Below are 19,381 nucleotides of genomic sequence, written 5' to 3'. Positions count from 1 at the left end.
GAAACCACTACAAATTTACAATATTGGTCTATGTAGGAAGAGATTGTTGGAAATATAAGAGGAGTAAATGAGAGGGGAGCGGTGAATCATTTACCACTAAAATAAATCCTAGATCTCTTAGATGTGGATATAAAACATAAGCTCTACTAAAACTGATGTTACTCAGTTAACACACAGGCACTCAGTTAAAACTAAAAATATGTTATAACCTTGGCAAACACTATAATATCAATTGTTACTCCACAAATACTAAACATGTAGATCTTAAGATATTAACTGAGAATAACCTTAATTAACTTAGTTGCATACTATTTTTGTTTCACAATGCATGCCCCATTTTTCCTAGAAATGGGGAACCCCTACTTTATTTTTTCAGCTTTCTAGATCCTAGTCTAGGGTATGAGTCTTTTTGGGGTTTTATCTAGTGTTTTTTGACCCAATCTAGGTCTCAGTTTGAGAATCATATTTTGAAAATCATCTGAGAGGACTAAGTTAGTCTTGCAAATGAAAAAGGTGCACCAATGCATCTCCTCAGGTGCACTAGTGTGCCAAAGTACTTGCCAAAAGCATCACCCTTGGTGATGCATAGTAACACAATTGTGCAACACCAAGGGTGTGTTAGGTCCCTGGGTCTATAAAACCTAGAACCCCCTTTATTTTCTTTGTTATTATTTCTCTCCATGCTCTTTCACTTTGGCACTACAACACTGCACCTCTCGAGGTGTGCATCACCCATCCCTCACTGTCCTACAAAATACAAACAAAACAACTTTAAAAACACAAAAATAAGGTGCACAAGTATGCACTTATCTAGGTGTGTTGTTGCACACCTTATTTTTTTCTTTGTAAAACTAAAAACAAAACAAAACCCATAAATAATTTTTTAAAAAAAGCAAGAACATGTACAGTAGTGCACCTAATTAGGTGCACTACTATGCACCCCTAAAGATCAAACCCTATTTTCGTGCCAAGTTTATATTAGGGTGCACATGAACACACCCCATGAGGAATGTTGCTATACACTCTATATTTTAAAAACCTTAACAAAGAATATGCACACCTAGCACACCTTAGGGGTGTACTAGGTGTCATTTTTTTACATTATAGGGTAAAATTAGGTTTTTTGGTATTTTCAGGCAGATTAGGGTTTTGGGTTTTATTCATGTCTATGATAGGGTTTAAGTTTATTGATTTTTTCTTTGACTTTGGACTAATGGACATATTTTTTTTCCACAAATTCAATGGCTTCTTCATCATCCTCCCTTATAGCAAAGATGGTCCCAAAGCCCATATTATTCAAGTTTCAAGGTGTTCCAACCAAGTCATGGTTTCAAGGTGACTATTCAAAGATCTAGGACATCGAATTAGGTCACACAAATTTGAGCACATTCCTAACACTATACAATAAACTCAAAGAAAGGTCTATGATGATATCCACATTGACCTAATTAGGACTTGTTAATGCAACATCACATCTAATATCAGTGCAATCTTTGGAGCTCATTATGACACTAGTAAAGAATTATGTTCCTAAAGAAAGGGTTGTGAAGAGAAGAAATGGAGAGATCATCCTAGATCTTTGACACAAGAATATTGAGAAGGTGTTCCATCTTTCAAGGGTAGATCAATTTATCAGACTAACTTATCACCAAGCCAAGAGATGGTATAGGGAATATATTGATGAAGCTTTTGAAATCATACAATCATCATACCTCATTGAGAAGACTCTTTTAGGATTGAAAGTAGGTAAATTGTATATGACAAGAGGATATATGAAGGAGGATATTGGATATTCAATCATAATCTTGAGTAGAGTCATGGGTTTGCCAGCATCAAGGCATTTGAACATTTGGATGGTGCATTTTATTAAGACTTTCAAGATGATTAAGATGCCAATTGATTGGGCCTCCATTCTCAGTGAGAACTTGGGTGATCAACTGGTGGTAGTGAAGAACAACAAAAGGTTTTATATGACATCATATTTAGTATACTTGTTAGCCATAAGGGCAATAGATTATTCAAGGCTTTATAAGAAGGGTAGCATGGAAGATGGAAATGCATGGCCCTATATTGTATATCCTTAGCTAGTGAAGAAGAAGCTCCTAGAGAAAAGAAAGGAATACAAGATCATAAATGATGCTTTTAAATTCGCAATAATCTAGTTCATAGAGGGGGATAATGTGAAAAGGATTTTAGAAGAGATAGCTACTAAGATAACAAAAGTTGGAGCCTACTAAATCTAGTTCTGAACATTTACATATTTAAGGATAGAAGGTACAACTGTCAACCCCAAGAAGCTCCCTAGGTATCCCAGTGATAGACTCATTCTACTAGAGATTTCTCAACAACTCTTGTCTACATACGATAGAGTAAAGAAACAACAAAAAATATGTTGGGTATGGCCTATTGCTATAGGACCTTTTAGTGTGGTTTGAAGACAAGACATTCTGTCTTTTGAGTGTGAATGAGATCAATATCCCTTACAAGAATATAATTGTCCTAGGCCCTATTTTGATAACATTGGAGGAGTGCAACATCTAGCTAGCAAGACATTTTAGCATGACGATGGGGTTAAGGATCATTGGATGAATGCAACACATGATTACAATTTCCACATAAGGGATTATTGTAGGATGACTCTATATTTGGTAGAGAGTGCTTTGAACATAAAGATTCCATTAAAGATCATGCAACAAGATATAGAGGATCTTGTCGATCCATTGTTCAACAGGGATAAGATTGGTGACTGGCCTATCATGAATGATGAGATTGACAAAGAAGAGAACTTAGATATTAATCATAGGGCAAGGCACATCATAAAATTGATAAAGGATTGGATCAAGAAACCTTTCAAACTTGATCCAATTCCTCAAATAGTGATCTTCCATGCTCAAGCCCACCCAGCTAAAAGTCAAGAAGAAAAGTTCATAGTGCCTACATTTACAACCCAAAAACTAATAAGACCAAAAATGGTGCACCAAATTGATAGACCAATAGGGTATTATCAAGCTCAAAAGGGTAAAGGAAAGAGGAAGAGAACTTCTCCTCAACAGGTTGAGCTAGAAGAGGAAGTGACTCAGGCACCTCCACAACAAGGAGAAGAAAATGTACAAGGGCCAAAGACTGTGGAAGCTACACTAGCCCAAGATGATACTCAAGTGCTACCAACTGAACAAGGCTAGGGAGAAGCTGAAATTGAAATATGAGAAGTGCCTTCACAAGAGGTACAAGACTCCCCCTCTACTCCTAAGAAAAGAAAGGTTAAGACTCCAATAAAGAGGAGATAGAAGTTCATTAGGAGAGTGATTCCTTTCCCATTAGTCCCTGAACCTATTCTAGAAGAAGTAGAAGAAGAGGATGATGAGGAAAAAGAGGACATTCTGTCTTTGAACTAGAGGACTCATCTCACAAGATCCATAGAGTCAGAAAGGAAAAGAAGCTCCACAATCACACTGCAATCTATTCCTAATCAACCCATTCAGACTACAACATCAAAAGATGAAATCCAATAGTGGATAGATGAGTAGGATGTTGAGGGCACTGATGTCTTTCAAATGTCAGATTTTGATTTCATGCTCATTAGTATTGAATTAGTCCAGGATAAAATTAGAGATACTCCAGCTAATCAACCTTAATAAGAGGATTGGAGTCAATTACCACCCAAGCCACAAGGACCCGAGGTAAATCCATCATCCCCAATGCAAGTCACATTTTGTGTAGGCAAGGGGTCAGCTACCCCTCTTCCTCCAAGCACCGAAGAAGAAAATGTTCAGGTAGAACAAGAGGAAGAGCCACAACAAGCACCCATCAAGAAAGTATTAGAAGAAGGACACATAAGTGAGCAACCTCAACAAGATTCCTAAGACACAGAGGTGAGGACTGTGGATTCCATGAACATAAATATTCCTAGTGAAGATCTCTTACAAAAGGAGAGGACTCCAAAAAGGTGAGATAACAGAAATAGCATAGCAGAACAAACCCCATCATCCTCAAAAAGGAAAAATCTCCAATGGAGCATATCCCAAGGTGGCTAAGGAAGGAAGTGATAAGAAACAAGAAGCATAAATTCACCATAGAGGAAGAGGATAGGATGGAATTGATTGAAGTCCTAAGGAAACCTGAATCACCACCAAAGGATGCATGAGTATTAGCCTTCATCATGAGCAATCAAAAATAGGAATTATTTGCTCACATGGCTATCCCTCCTTCACAAAAATATGTTAAAGAATTGACTCCAAGGGATTATTAGATCAGGGAGGTCATGCTTGGGAAGCCTACCTTGGATACTACTAAGCCGATGGTTATAACAGGAATTAAAGAAGTATTCAAGAGATTAGAATAGGAGGGGGTAGAATTGATAACACTTTGAAGAAAAAATGAGATCTTAAAAGGATATCTGAGTGAAGTTGTTGGTCCCTTAGATCTTGCAAATCCAGAGGAGACTTTGAATACAACACTGGAGAGAAAAGATAAGAGCATAGTACAATTATATCCATTTTTGAAAGATTTTTAGGAATGACAAGAAAATTTTGAGGAAAAGGGTGTACAAATTATACAAGGAAACCTAAAGCTATTACACATTATGTAGGATAATATAGATAGGCTTGTGACCATTTTGAATCAAGATTTTTGTCTGACGGATGAAGTACATACCTGGGGAAAAGATTGGCAGGCATTATAGTCTATCAAAGGACCAAGGCATCGAATGCTGATGAAAGTATATATAGCTAAGGAGTTAGATAAAATTGATTATTGGATAGAAAATATTGTGGATGGCAATAAAGTAATAGAAACATTACATGCAGAGATTCACAGGATCAAGGATCAAACCCAAGAGTAAACTTTGGAAGCTGAGAAACATTATAGTGATGTGTGTTTAGACATTTTTTAGGATGGTACAAGAGATAAATTAATAAAGGTAGAGGTGGTAGTTGAGAAATTTTTAAAAACTTTTGAAGAAGCTATTGATGATGATGATATTAGGTAGACATTCATAATGGAAGAAGCTTTATTAGAGCTGGATGTAAAATTAGGGGATTTTGTGAAGACTCATATTGAGGTGAGCAACTACAGGTAGAAAGTGAAGGAAAAATATGAAGCCTTAGGTGTTCTAGATGTGGCTCAAGCCACTAAGATCATTGAGAAATTCAAGGGCAAATACCTAGACATAGCTCTAGTATAAATGAGAACAAAACCCACAAGCCAAAATTTCAATTTTGACATTTGGTGAAATTTTGCATTTTTGAACCTACCTCTAAGGTGCATTGGTGTGCTGGTGTGTAGGTGCACCAAGTGCACAAGTGAACTTTTTTAGTGGTATTCTAGAAGATTTCAAAGAATTCAATGGTGTGCTGACAGCTAACTACTAGTTTTAAAATTAGAGCTTTCCATGGATCAAAAATGCATTCTAATAGCATTTTAACTCTGGCAGATGCTTAGTGAAGATGGAGTTTCTATTTTTGGCACTTCTGACACTTAAACATCATCTAATTGATTTTTTCTTCTTATTTTCTCATGTTTTCTTTGTTTTAAGACATGCAAAGGCTCATGCATCCATTGAATGATATAAATATGGATGGAGTCCTACTAAGCACTAGTTAGAGAGTTAGTTTATACATAAATAGATTTGTTTTATTAGTTTAGAAGAATATTTTTGCATAAAGAGATCTCTTACTCTCAACACAAATTGAGGAGATGATTTCCTTTGAATTCAGGAATGTAATATGTATTCCAGACCTTCATTATTTTGATGCAATAATATATGCTCTTGGCGCACGCATTTGGAGTGTAGTGATTCTTTCCTGAATGTGTTATAATTTCTGGATGTATGTTCATGGAATGTAATTGAGCCAACATTTTTCTTGCGTTATCTTTTAATTCTGGTGTTTTCTATGGATCTACAAATTTTTCTAGCGTACTTAGTTCGAGAAGAGATCATCACATTGTTCCTGCATAGCTTTTTGTCTCACATGAGTGCACTTTCCATGGCCTTGTGATTTGATGAAAACTAAAACATATTATGGTTATTGAATTCCCCATCAATGATTGAATTAGTGGAATTAAAGAAGCATTGCTCCTACTTTCATTGGTTACATACTGATCTTTTTGAAAGCTTAACTCGCAGACGTGTTATTTTTGTAGCTTATGTCCATTAGGAATTTAGTTTTCATTTTATTTTCTTAAACTTCTTATTATCCTATCTTCATTATTTTCTTTATTATCCCTTGGTTGAATTAGGAATTCATATAGTTGCATAGCTAGATTGTATTCATCAAAAATTAGAAAAATAGAGAAATATATTTCTTTTTGTGCGTTTTACTCTTTTTGAAATAGAAAATAGATTCTACATCTTATCTAGATTGTTTAATGAACCAGAAAATGCCTACTTGTGAATAGTCACATTTATCTTCTATTGAGTGGATTTTAATAGGTCATAATATCACCTGAAACCTTGGAATTGATCCCAGATCGGCTTTTCAAGAGAGGAATTCAAAAGGATTCCTGCCATTAAGCATCGTGCAAAAAGATAGCTCAACACATACATATAAAAGAAATAGTATGAACACAAGCAACACCAATATTTAACATGAAAACCCAATTTGGGAACAACCACCAATTACAACTAGTTACTAATTTTTACTCTTCTAAAGTGAGCTCTATTAGGAGCCAATCTTGTTAAAGGTTACAAAACACATTGTTAGGTGTGACCCTATTAGAAGATTTAATCAACCTATTAGGAGAGGCCTTTTTAGAGGTCTTTAGACACTTCAATCTAGAAATGCCACCTTGTTAGAAGATTTGGAAAATAGTTGTTAAGCCAACTCGATTAAGATATTTGATACACTACTACAATGGTTAGAGAGTAACAATGATATGACCTGATTACTGATGCAACTGCATTGCTGATTTTAGATCTTAATTCTGGCTCGAATACTTGATTCTTCCTCATCAGATAAATCTTTTTTTCTCAACAAGGATATTCTACTTGTATGTGTGAAAACTTAACCTATCAGGAGCACGCATAAATAAGAAAACATTAGTTGTACATGTACATATCAAAAGATTCAAAACAAACAAAAAAAATTAAATGTCAAACTTGAGTTTTACAACTTGATACAATCGAAATAAAAAGTCCTCATGAAACCTCAAAGTAGCTCAACAAGGATGCCCATAAGAGGCCTTATTGGTGTGTTCTTATATTGGAGGGATGTGAGTGTGCTCTCCCAAACACAACTATTGATTGAATCCCAATGTAATGAAAATGCAATATGGAGTATGTGAATCTAGACTAAATGAGTGTAGAATACCTTCAAGAAATGGCTATGAGAGAGCCAATCTCAAAGGATTATAGGATGTGAAATGGAAATGCAAAGAACCAAACTAGCAATTCCAATCTAGAATGAGAATATAATATTAAGACTATAATATAAACAACTACCAAAGGTTAGTTCTACACATAAAAATCTCTAAAAGCTTTAAAACTAAACTAGCATGATAACAATGCAAATGAGGGAGATCTAAAATGCTTGATTCAAGGACTCTATTTATAGGTTTAAGAGAGGCCTTGGGGAGGTGGCATCTATGTGGCACCCACATACGTGCCACAAAGGAGAGACATGGACTAAAGAGACAAGACATGCAAAGGTCAACATAAGCCTTTTGGATGAAAGTGATGGCTCAAGGTTTGCTAACACGTGTGAGAAATCTTGGATAAAAGAAAAGGGGACAATTGTGTAAGAGGTGTGAATAAAATAATAAAATGGTATCTTATTTGATCTTGAGTTACTCACACATGTGTGAGCAAATACTTAGGGACTAAGATAAGTTTAAAAATGTGTTTAGGATTATTTAAGTGGGATTAATTAATGGGTAGGCTTAGAAGGGTGAGAGTGATGGGTGTAGACTAGGTTTTAGGATGGGATTATGATTAAATAAAATAAGATTTAACTTAATCAGAGGATTAAATAATTTAATAAAGTGGAGAGAATTAAATAAATTGAAATTTATTAAAAAAGGGGATTTATAGAGCACTATGCATTAAACAAATTTAACACATTAGAGGGGATGTGTTTAAATTAAATTTAAATACATTAGGGAAGTGAACCTATTTAATAAATTTAATTAAATAAGTAGAGGAACATGAAAATATATAGTTAATTAATAAATAATCACTTATAATATCAAGGGAGATATTAAATCAATTAATATAGTGTTTAGGATAATTTTAAGTGTCTACACTACTTATCCTTCCAATTCACTTCCTCTAAGCATCTTCGTTTCTTCCACACACTCTCATTGAATCTTCAACTTGACCATATACTTATATTATTACCATTATCAATTTGACTTGAATACAACTTATAATAATTAGTATTCATCTCCTCAATTGGTTAGAACCAATAAACAAATCTATTAAACTCAATATGCCAAAATAATAAAATCCTTTGTTAGCTGACCCTACTCAGTAGAAACTAAACTAGAATGATTTTCCTATGTTAACCAAGTGAGCTTGGTCAACACTGCATCTTGGCAGACTTCCTTTGGTAACCAAGTGAGCTCAGTTAACACTAGTTCCATCCAACTTTCCTTTCTTACCCGAGTGAGTTTGATTAGCACTCAAATTCTATGAACTTGTCTTTGACACCTAAGTGAACTTGATAGACACTATCTTTTGAACTTAGCAAACACTAGAATACTCAGCAAACATAGGAAACGATCTTCATCACTTGAGTGAGCTCCACATACACTGATTGGTAAAGATATGAAATTTTGTCTAACATCAAAGACAATATACAATTGATCAACAATACCCCTATGGTTAGCACTCTTTTGTCTAGGTGTAGTAGTGTTGAGTAGAACCTTTATGAGTTTGGATATCTATTATGATTTGCAAGTGGATGTTGGTTTACATTTCAAGTGATCTCTATGTTTCTTGTATCATGCATTATGTACTTGCTCTAAATGTTTTGTCTCTACTGTGAGATTATGCATCTACTTAGCATGTGCGTTAGTCAATCTATGCTTGGTTGTTTCACCTTTTTTTTTGTGTCCATGTTACCATATTCATGAGCATGATGGGGTGGTCCTAAGGGTTACATGAGGTAGGGTGGAATTGTACTTATACTACTATTGAGTATGGATGTTCAGGTTGAGATATTCTTCTAGGCTCAAAGTTTTAGAGTATTGAGAGATACATACTATACTTTGTTTGACTTGAGATGGGTATATTTATATGCTCTTCAATTTGTGTACTTATAGTAAATTATTTACTATTTATGTAGATGATTTTTTATGCTCATATATCTATAGGATCTAAGTGTAGGTTTATTATTTATGCTTGTTGATTACAATTGAGTGGATGATGCTTTGATGGGTGTGTATATGGAACATCTTGATGTAGAGAAAACCTACATATTTTTTGGAAATTTGGCTGAGTTAGACTATTTGATGTTATCACTTATGGAAACATATCAGCTATGTGAAGAGGGTAGATCATGAAGATGAAGGCATAACAATTGTACTTAGAAAATTATCGAAGAATCACTTAGTATATCTTGTAGAACATATAGAGTTTTGATCAACACAACTTATAGAGGCAACATTGACATGTGCAAAGTTAGGTACAAATACCTGAGACTGTGGTGATGACATGTTCAAGTCAACAAGTTTGTACAAATAGCATGGATAAAGCTATGGACAGATTACTAGTTACAATAGTATATAGGTAGAATAGAGCATGACAAAGAATTGGCTATTTTGGGTTAAAGAATTATTATTTTTACAAAATTATTACTTTACTAATTAGGAATGACATCCTAGATGTTAAACCTAAGAGGGAAAAAGTTAACCTTATATTTTGGTAAATATATAAAGACATGAAGGTCGACTGGGTAGATAATTGTAAATTAGCAAGGTATAAAGGAAATATTGTGAATGTGAAGTTATGTTTGTGATTAAGTAACATTATGCAATACTGATGTAATAATTTGTGATGTGAATTTTGATGTATGATCAAAGGAATACAAATTATGTGATGAGTAGCAAAAGTAGTATTAGAGATTCAAGATATCAACAATAGTATAGAGGTTTTTTGTATATATCTCTTGGTATTGAAGGACCTATATTGTATATTACAAGTTTGGGCAGTGGGCTTATCTTGTATACATTTTATATTTGTATATAAAAAATCCTAATAGGATTGAGGCTTTGTAGTCCTCTAATAAGGACCTAGACATTATACAGATGTAATAGACTCTTAATTGAGTCAATATCTTTCACAAGATACTTTTGATTAGTGGATCATTTTGTGGGTACCATCCCCACTAGGGTTTTCCCTTGGCCAAGGTTTCCCTAGTTAACAAAATATGGTGTCATGAGTTCTCTTATAACATGGTTATGTTTACTATTTATCATAGTTAGTTTATTTTCTTATGCATGTTATAAAGTTGTTAAAGATATCTAGTTTTGGGAAAAAGTTTGTAAAATACTTATTCACCCCTCCACCCCCTCTTAGTATTTCCTATTTCTAACAATTGGTATCAGAGAAAAGTTACTAAGAAGAATTTTAACAACTTGTAAGATCCTTATGGATATGGAATAGTTACAAAAGAACCTAGAAGAGGTTCTTGAGCAGATTGATCTTCTTACTGAAGAAATAGACGCTTTGAAAGAAAAATATGAAGATGCTAAAGACTACATTGAAAAGATGAAAGACAAATAGATCATATAAAATCCAAGAAAGATCTTAAAGATCATATCAAGCAATATGATGAAGCTTCTAGACTAAAGAAAGAAAATGAGATCCTAAAGCATGAACTTAAGATTACAGATCTAAAGTTAAGCTTGAAGAATGATGAAGGTAGAATTGAATTAGATATGAAGTGTGATAATGCATATCTAAGATCAAATCATACTGAAGTGACATCTAAGCTCGAGTCTACCAAGTTGTAGTATGCAAAACTTGAGAAGTATAATACAATTCTAAAAGGAGAGTCAACTCAATCTAAGCAACAACTTGAGAGATTATATTCTAGCAATGAGAAGATTGATGAAAAAATGTCTTTTTAGAAAACTTGTTATGATAAGAATGGTCTTGTATATTTCATTTGAGAGAATTTAGCTAAGAAATATGAAGCTAGAAAAGAACCTAATCCTAAAATTCATCAACTTATGCAAGATATTAAAAAAAATGCATAAGATTGAGTAAAATCAATCTGATAATGCACCTAAGGAGTTTGAGCAAGTCAAGCAACCTAAAAAGGTTTATGAACCTAAGAAACATGAGAAATTTGAATCACCTAAAGAAGTGAGATATGAAAGGTTGATGTTATGCATGTAATGAATATGTTCATATGAATAGGGACTACATAGGTAAGTCATTTACACTAGTCACTAATTTTTATTGTTATAATTGTCATGTTTTTTTATCATAGAGAAGTTAATTGTAAGAAACCTAAATTTGATAATAGTAATAGTAATAGTAGAATATTTAGAGGTACTAATCCTACAGGAAGAAGATCTTGAGAAGGAAATAATGGAGCAAGGAACAACATAATATGTTACAAGTGCAAAAATTATGGACATATTGCAAGAAATTGTAGAGCACCTGTTAACTAACCAAGACCTAGATTTGGAAACAATACATCAGTATACCAGTTTTACAACAACTTTGGTCATATAGTGAGATTATATACAATGGATATGAGGAACTACATAAGGAATCCAAATTTCAGAAGGAACATGAACAAAAATGATAGAAAGAATGATAACAATAGTGATAGTCAGAAAGGAATTCTAAAAAAAACATATAGAAGAATTCAAGAAAATATTTGTCAAAACCAAAGATCCATCAAGTTCACATGTAGTGTTGGAAGAGTATTCAAATGAAGCACCTGAATTTAGATTGGAATTAGCTGTAGTAATTGATTCATCTTATTTGAATTAAGCACATTTATAAATGATTGAGCATTAGAAAGGTAAAAGAGATGATAGAGAGTGAGTTAAGAGATGTGTGGTTGGTATGAAGTAGACCATGATGTGTACAAGCCATGGTTGAGTGTGTATATGTTTTGGAATTTTTATATGAGTGTGCAAAGGAAATCAAGTCTTCTAGTAATTATAAATAACTTTTTATTGATTGTGTCCTTGCACAATTAATGTAGAGATAAATTACACAATATTTAAGGGCCAAAATTGAGTTATTGAGTACCATTTGATCATGCAATAATTAAAGGATACCTTTGGAGAAAATTTAAAGTGAATTTGAAATATTTTTCAAGTGCAAACTGAAGCTAGCCCTAGTTCTATGAAAAAAAAAGGTATTTATCATGTACACAATCATTATTAGAAGTGATAATTTGAAAAAATAGAAAATCCTACAGTGTGTGATGTGAGTGAAAGGCCTAGATATAAGTTCAAGAAACACACATATATTTCTTTAGAAGATGATCCCTTATGATTCTTTTCATAAGTTCATCGTAATGTATTACACGCAGAGGATATTAGAGTGTACATTCATTGTAAATTTGATAGAATTGGTGAAAATGGAATTCATAAGGACTTAGACCTAGTTTGTAATAGTGATGTGACTTTGAAACAAGGGTTTGAGCATTTGATTTGAACTTAGTCAAACATATGTTTTATATAGACTTTGATAATTATGAGCCAAGAAAAATTCATGAGGATATATTTTGGGTAGGTGACATCCTTATTATGATTGATAATGAGTTGATCCACAAGATTACTGGTTTGAGAAATGAAGGCTATAACCCAGTGAATGAGAAGAATGTAAATAAACTAGTAGAAATTAACCTTAAGAGTAAGTATGATGGAAGAAACACGAGATTAGACCTGATAGCTAAGACAAAAGTAAGATAAATTAGTAAGACTAATTAGTAAGATCATTGGTTACAAGAGAATTATAGTTCTAGATTAAATTCAGCACCTGTTGGATTCATTCATGCATCTTATTTGATGATTGTGAAGAAAGAAAAGGTCAATATGTGTGAAATCTTAAGACAATAATTATTGGATAAAATAGACAAACTAAAGATGACAAAGAATGTAGTATTTAGATTTGAATCATTATTAATACATATATTTTTCCAAGTGATCAAAAGGTTCCCTAGTATGCCTGATCATGAATGGGATACTAATAAGTGCACTATGAGCATGATAAACAACTACCGTAGGAAGAAATTAGAGGATAGAATAATAAATGATATTACAAGGATGATGTAAAATTTTCAATTAGAAATGAAATAAAGATTCAGAATACAAGCATCATTGGTTGAGAAATATAAGAATGACATTTTTTCATGGTAGAGATTGATGTAACATGCATGGAAGAAGTTGAACCTAGAGTCAAATTTATTGATCCTATAGGATATGAAATGATTGAGGAGCTGATAGAAGGATATGCAAATATAATCAAGGAGTTTGAGAGAGACAAGGAGTGTCCTAGATGGGGCACATATGAAGAAAAAGCTAAGGAAGTTTATAGTGAACTTCACAACAAAGAGATAAAGAAGAAAGTAGAAAAGAAGATTGATACAAACTTGAAAGAATCAGGTATGACAAGAGAAGAATACAAGGAAGCAATGGGGATTTCCAAAAAGATGAGAGTAATTTGTCAAACTAGGGTATTAATGGGAAACCCATTAGAAATTGATGTTGAATTATCACAAGGGGTCACGATAGTTGGACCATTAGCCAGTACACCCTATGCAGTAGTGTCATAAGTGTAACCAAAGATTGTACCATTAGTGCAGAAAGGTGAAGAAAAAGTAATTAATACCAAAGTTTAAACAATTACCCTACCTGGTACTAGGAGGTCTACAAGGTTAACTAAGGTCAAACAAGAGAAAGTGGAGTCTCCTTCATGCAAAAGGACAAAACTAATGGCTAGTAGATTAGACATGAAAAGAAAAACTCTACAAAAAGTTGAGTCTAAGGAATTAAAAGAAGAGGAAACAAAGACAAGAAAGGTAGAGAAATCAAAGGAAGAGGTGAAGACACCATTTGGAAGAAAGCCCTAGAAACCAAAGGTTGAAACTCTTTGTTGGTGTAAATAAGTATATACTATTTACACTTTACTTAAGTTTACTTAGGATAATGCATATTCATATTAGTTTTCATGTAGACACCTAAAATTTTACATATTCATATGAGTTTTCATGTAGACAACACAATTGTTTGCACTCCAATTGAGCACATGTTGTCTACTACATCTCTTTATGAGATACACCTTTGCATTCTTATCCTCTCATTTTTGCACATACATTCATGCACAATAGAGGATAATCCACTCTTGGTGGACATGTGCTTAGTTTTTATGCTTATCTATTTGTTGAATCCTAGTTATATTAGTTTCCTTTATATACAAGGCACTTCTATGATGTATTCATCCAATCATCTAATATCCATTCTCATTTGATCATCATTTGTCTCTCTTGTACTATCTACTAAGCTTCTTGATCTCAGCATTGAATTATTACCTTAGGCAAATTCTTACATGGTATCAGAGCCATAAAAGTTACATTGCATAGCCAATGGAGAGATTTTCTTTTTTCCTAGTCAATATTAGACCTTGTTGTTGTAAATCAAATGTTGGCATCACATTCATAAGGTCAAAAAACCCCTAAATCAACTTTTGTTTCATCAAAATAAGACATTTGAGGTAAAATATAGAGTCATTTGATTTTTGGAAGTGTGATGATGATGATTCAAGAAAAATAACGGACTCCTTTTTTCAAGCAATTTTTTTTTTTGTTTTGGGATAGAAGTATGTGATCTACACATTGGTGCACGTTGCTTGAGATCTATGTTCCTGATTTTTTTTGAAAATTGGCAATCCCAATTTTTACAACTGCAGAGGCTTCGTTTGGGCTCATATGTACACATATTCAGGTGTTATTTTTTGAAAGTGCATAATTTTTTGTCTACTTTCTAGATCTGGTATCAGTTTGGAGTAATTCTGAGTAGACATAGTACTTTCAGCATTTGGTCATTTTTGGCCTATTTTGGCACTTATAATTAATTAGATCCTTGAGAGGTCTTGTGTCTTATCTTGTTGATTCATATATAGCTTCACATTTTTAGTTGTAAATATAAAAATTAGAGTTCCACTTTGGCCCAAAATTGACAAGTGGCTATTGTACCTGCATAAATATAAAGTGTCAAATCATCTTTTTTGGGGTGGGGATTCTTTGATTGAGTGAAAAGGGGGTGTGTGTCTTGTGTTCTTTCATCTCCTTGATATTGTGCTCTTTCTTTTGCATTATGGGTTCTTTTTCTAAATTAACACCACATAATTATGCTACTTGGAAAGAAAAGATAAAGGAACCATTAGTTGAAAAAAGGTTTACTATATTATGTAACTAGTGCTACAAAGAAACTTGATGATGATGCTAATGAGTCTTGTAAAGAAGACTAGGAATCAAAACAAGAGATGGCCTTAGGAACCTTGCTAAATAATGTCTCAGATCCTGTCAAATATCACATCAAGAACATTACCAATCCAGTAGAAGTTTTGGATAAACTTGAAGCATTACATGGAATAGTAGATGAAGATATGGCCTACACCATTGAGGACAATCTTCTCAAATTGGATCCTAGGAATTTTGACACCATCAAAGATTATCTTACCCAAGTAGACATGTATAGGTCATAACTTAAGGATTGTGGTGAACCCATCAAGGATGGAAAATTGATCAAACATGAGTTCCACTTTGGCCCAAAATTGACAAGTGGCTATTGTACTTGCACTAAATATAAAGTGTCAAATCATCTTTTTTGGGGTGGGGATTCTTTGATTGAGTGAAAAGGGGGTGTGTGTCTTGTGTTCTTTCATCTCCTTGATATTGTGCTCTTTCTTTTGTATTATGGGTTCTTTTTCTAAATTAACACCACATAATTATGCTACTCAGAAAGTAAAGATAAAGGAACCATTAGTTGAAAAAAGATTTACTATATTATGTAACTAGTGCTACAATGAAACCCGATGATGATGCTAATGAGTCTTGTAAAGAATACTGGGAATCAAAAAAAGAGATGGCCTTAGGAACCTTGCTAAAGAATGTCTCAGATCCTGTCAAATATCACATCAGGAACATTACCAATCCAGTAGAAGTTTTGGATAAACTTGAAGCATTGCTTGGAATAGTAGATGAAGATATGGCCTACACCATTGAGGACAATCTTCTCAAATTGGATACTAAGAATTTTGACACCATCAAAGATTATCTTACGCAACTAGACATGTATAGGGCACAACTTAAGGATTGTGGTGAACCCATCAAGGATGGAAAGTTGATCAAACGTGTGATGACTCATCTTCCTCTTGAATATGTAGTTTTGTTTCAAGTTATAATACTCACAATTTAACAATGGGAAGTGCCTTCACTAAGCCTTCATTTGAGTCATTTTTAGGAATGTTGGTCTTAGAACATGAAAAGTTAGTGAGTATGGGAATTCTCCAATCTTCTAAGTCCAAAGCCTTGGTAGCTAATAAAGGGAATCGAGGGAATCAAGGTGGTAGGAAGGCTGAGCCACAATATGACACAAATTAATCTTCCTCTACACATCAATCTACCTCCTTGCATCAATCTTCCTCCACACAAAAATCATCCTCACAACAAGGAAAGTCTTTTTCCAACAATAATAAGAAGGGGAACAACTTCAACAAAAAGAAGAAGAAAACTTGTGCCTATTGTAAGAAGAATGGTCATGATGAACATGAGTGTAAGGATAAGAAAATTGATGAGTTGCTAAAAATAATGAGGAAACATAAGATTGATGTACCAAATTCCTATAAGTATAAAGGATCCTCATCCACTTCAAAAGGTAAGGGACAAGCTTTGGTAGTAAGTACAAACAATTCCAAGGAATGGGTTCTTGATTTAGGAGCAACACATCATATGGGTGCTTCAAGGGAGCATTTTTCCTCTTTGAAACCATCACATGTACCTTACATCTATATGGGAGATGAAACACAAGTGGAAGTTAAAGGAAAAGGGGATGTTGAGTTGGAAAATGGAGTGTTTAAGGATGTTATTCATGTTCCCAACCTTAGCACCAACCTCCTTTCAATCTACCAAATCACTCACCATGGATGTGGCAACAAAGTGGAGTTCCTTCCTAATTTAGTTGTGGTGAAAAATCTTAAGGATGATTCTATGGTGGCAATTGGAAAATTTAATCATTATATAAGACTTTATTATTTTTCTCATTTTGTGCCTAAGTCCACTTCCCTTGCCTTGTTGACCCACTCAAATTCACAAACTAAGCTATGGCATGAGAGATTTGGACATCTCAATTACTGCTACCTTCAACAAATTAGCAACAGAGATATGATCATTGTTCTACCTCAAGTCAAGTATTCAAATAGTGTATGTACAAGTTGTGAAGTAGGAAAGCATCCCGAAGAGAAATTTGACAAGGGGAAGTCTTCGAGAGCTACTATTGTTCTTGAATTGGTTCATAGTGATGTAGCTGGCCTATTTATAGTGCCATCATTGGTAAGGCTCGCTATGTTCTCACCTTCATTGATGACTTTTAACACTACACTTGGGTCTTCTTTCTTTCTCATAAGACCGAAGGGTTTGATAAGTTTATCACCTTCAAAGCTCAAGTTGAGAAGCAATTAGGGAAAGCCATCAAGATTCTTTAAATAGATAATGGAAGGGAGTATGCAAACTCAAGGCTTATAGAATTTTGTACTCATGAAGGTATTGATCTTCAATATTCAATTGTATACACTCCACAGTAAAATGGTGTTATTAAAAGGAAGAATAGAACCCTTAAGGAGATGACCACTTGTATGCCACAACGTAAGTCTCTAAATCAAGTTTTTTGGGAAGAAGCTATGTTTTGTGCCAATTACATACAAAATAGAAGTCCCCATAAGGCCTTGGATGGAATTAAACCTTTTGAGGCTTGGTGTGGTAGAAAACCAAGTGTAAAGAACTTTAAAGTTTTTGGTTGTCTAGCATGTGCAAGGATACCTCCACAAAAATGGAATGCATTGCAACCTCAAAGTAAACCTTGTATATTTGTTAGATATCCTAACCATCTTAAGGCATACAAACTCATGGATCTAGAGACACATGAAATTTTCTTTGAGAGGAGTGTTCACTTTGAAGAGACTTGTCCAAGTCTGGCTCCTTCAACTCCTCCTTCCTCCTATTAGTGTTTTAAAACTACCGAGCAACAAAAATGCTCAATACTCGAATGATAGTACTCAAATAATCTAAATATTAGCCAATTCCTATAATCAATTACACAAGCAGATCATCTGGACCCAACTTCAATGAAACCAATGATGGTTTCCTACTCTTCAGGCTCTGCTAAACCAAGGTGGGTGTACCTGGGGATGATTCAAATGAAAACTAATTTATTACAACTATTTTAGTTTCATTTTGATTCTCATCTTCTATCCTCATGCACATGCATAGTTTACCAATTTCTTTAATGATTTCAAATCCGTACACATCCCCTATAACCAGATTTGGTCCTAATTCTCCTAGAGTTTACAAGTGTTTCTAGGAATAGTAGCTACCCATGACTTAGAAAACTAAATGTAAACAAGTGGTTGTAGACACCTAAAAATCCTTTAGAAAATAAAGTATTTTTATTTTCTGAAAAAAATTCCCTGATGACATCATCATTAATTAATTAATTAATTATTTAATTAATTTATTTATTTTTATACCATTAAATCCCTTTATCTTAATTAAAAATATTTAATTAAGAAATCCCTCCCAAAAATGTTTAAACCTTATTTATATATTATTTCCTTATTTATTAATTATTTAATTAATAAATTGACCAAAAATCCCAAAATAAATTATTTATTTATTTTTTGCCCAAAACTTGGCCAATTTCCTTAAGACCACTAACCTCTTCCAGAATCTTCTAATCCTTCTTTAATTTCAATTAAAGGCTAATCCCATCATTTCCTAACCCTAATCCGAACTCAAAATATTTAATTAAGATTAAATATTAATCCTCATGTTTATTAAAAATATTTTAATAAATATCTCCTCAACCCAAACCCTTGAAATAAATAAAACTTTATTTATTTCCTAAAAACCTTATTTATCCTTATCCTAGGAAGTTCTAGACTCTTCTAAGAAAGTCTTCATCCTCATCCAAAGCCTAGACTCTTCTAGAAGATGTCAATCCTTATCTTTGATTTCCTAATCCTAATCCCCCCTCTAACCTTGTCACATTCCCTGAACAAGGTTAGCCAACTCCTAAACTAATCCTCATCCCTCTTCTAATCATGTGCACACCTTAAGCAAGGGTTAAGACTTGCTAACCCAAGCCAAAGTCAAAAATCTCATCCTCCTCCCAACCATCTTGATTTATGACCCAACCATTT

This window comes from Cupressus sempervirens, chromosome 7 (genome assembly GCF_028749045.1).
Source record: "Cupressus sempervirens isolate cs-2001-9-10 chromosome 7, ASM2874904v1, whole genome shotgun sequence".
NCBI lineage: Eukaryota > Viridiplantae > Streptophyta > Pinopsida > Cupressales > Cupressaceae > Cupressus > Cupressus sempervirens.
The sequence above is the reverse complement of the archived record's forward strand: the minus strand, read 5'-3'. Positions refer to the sequence as shown.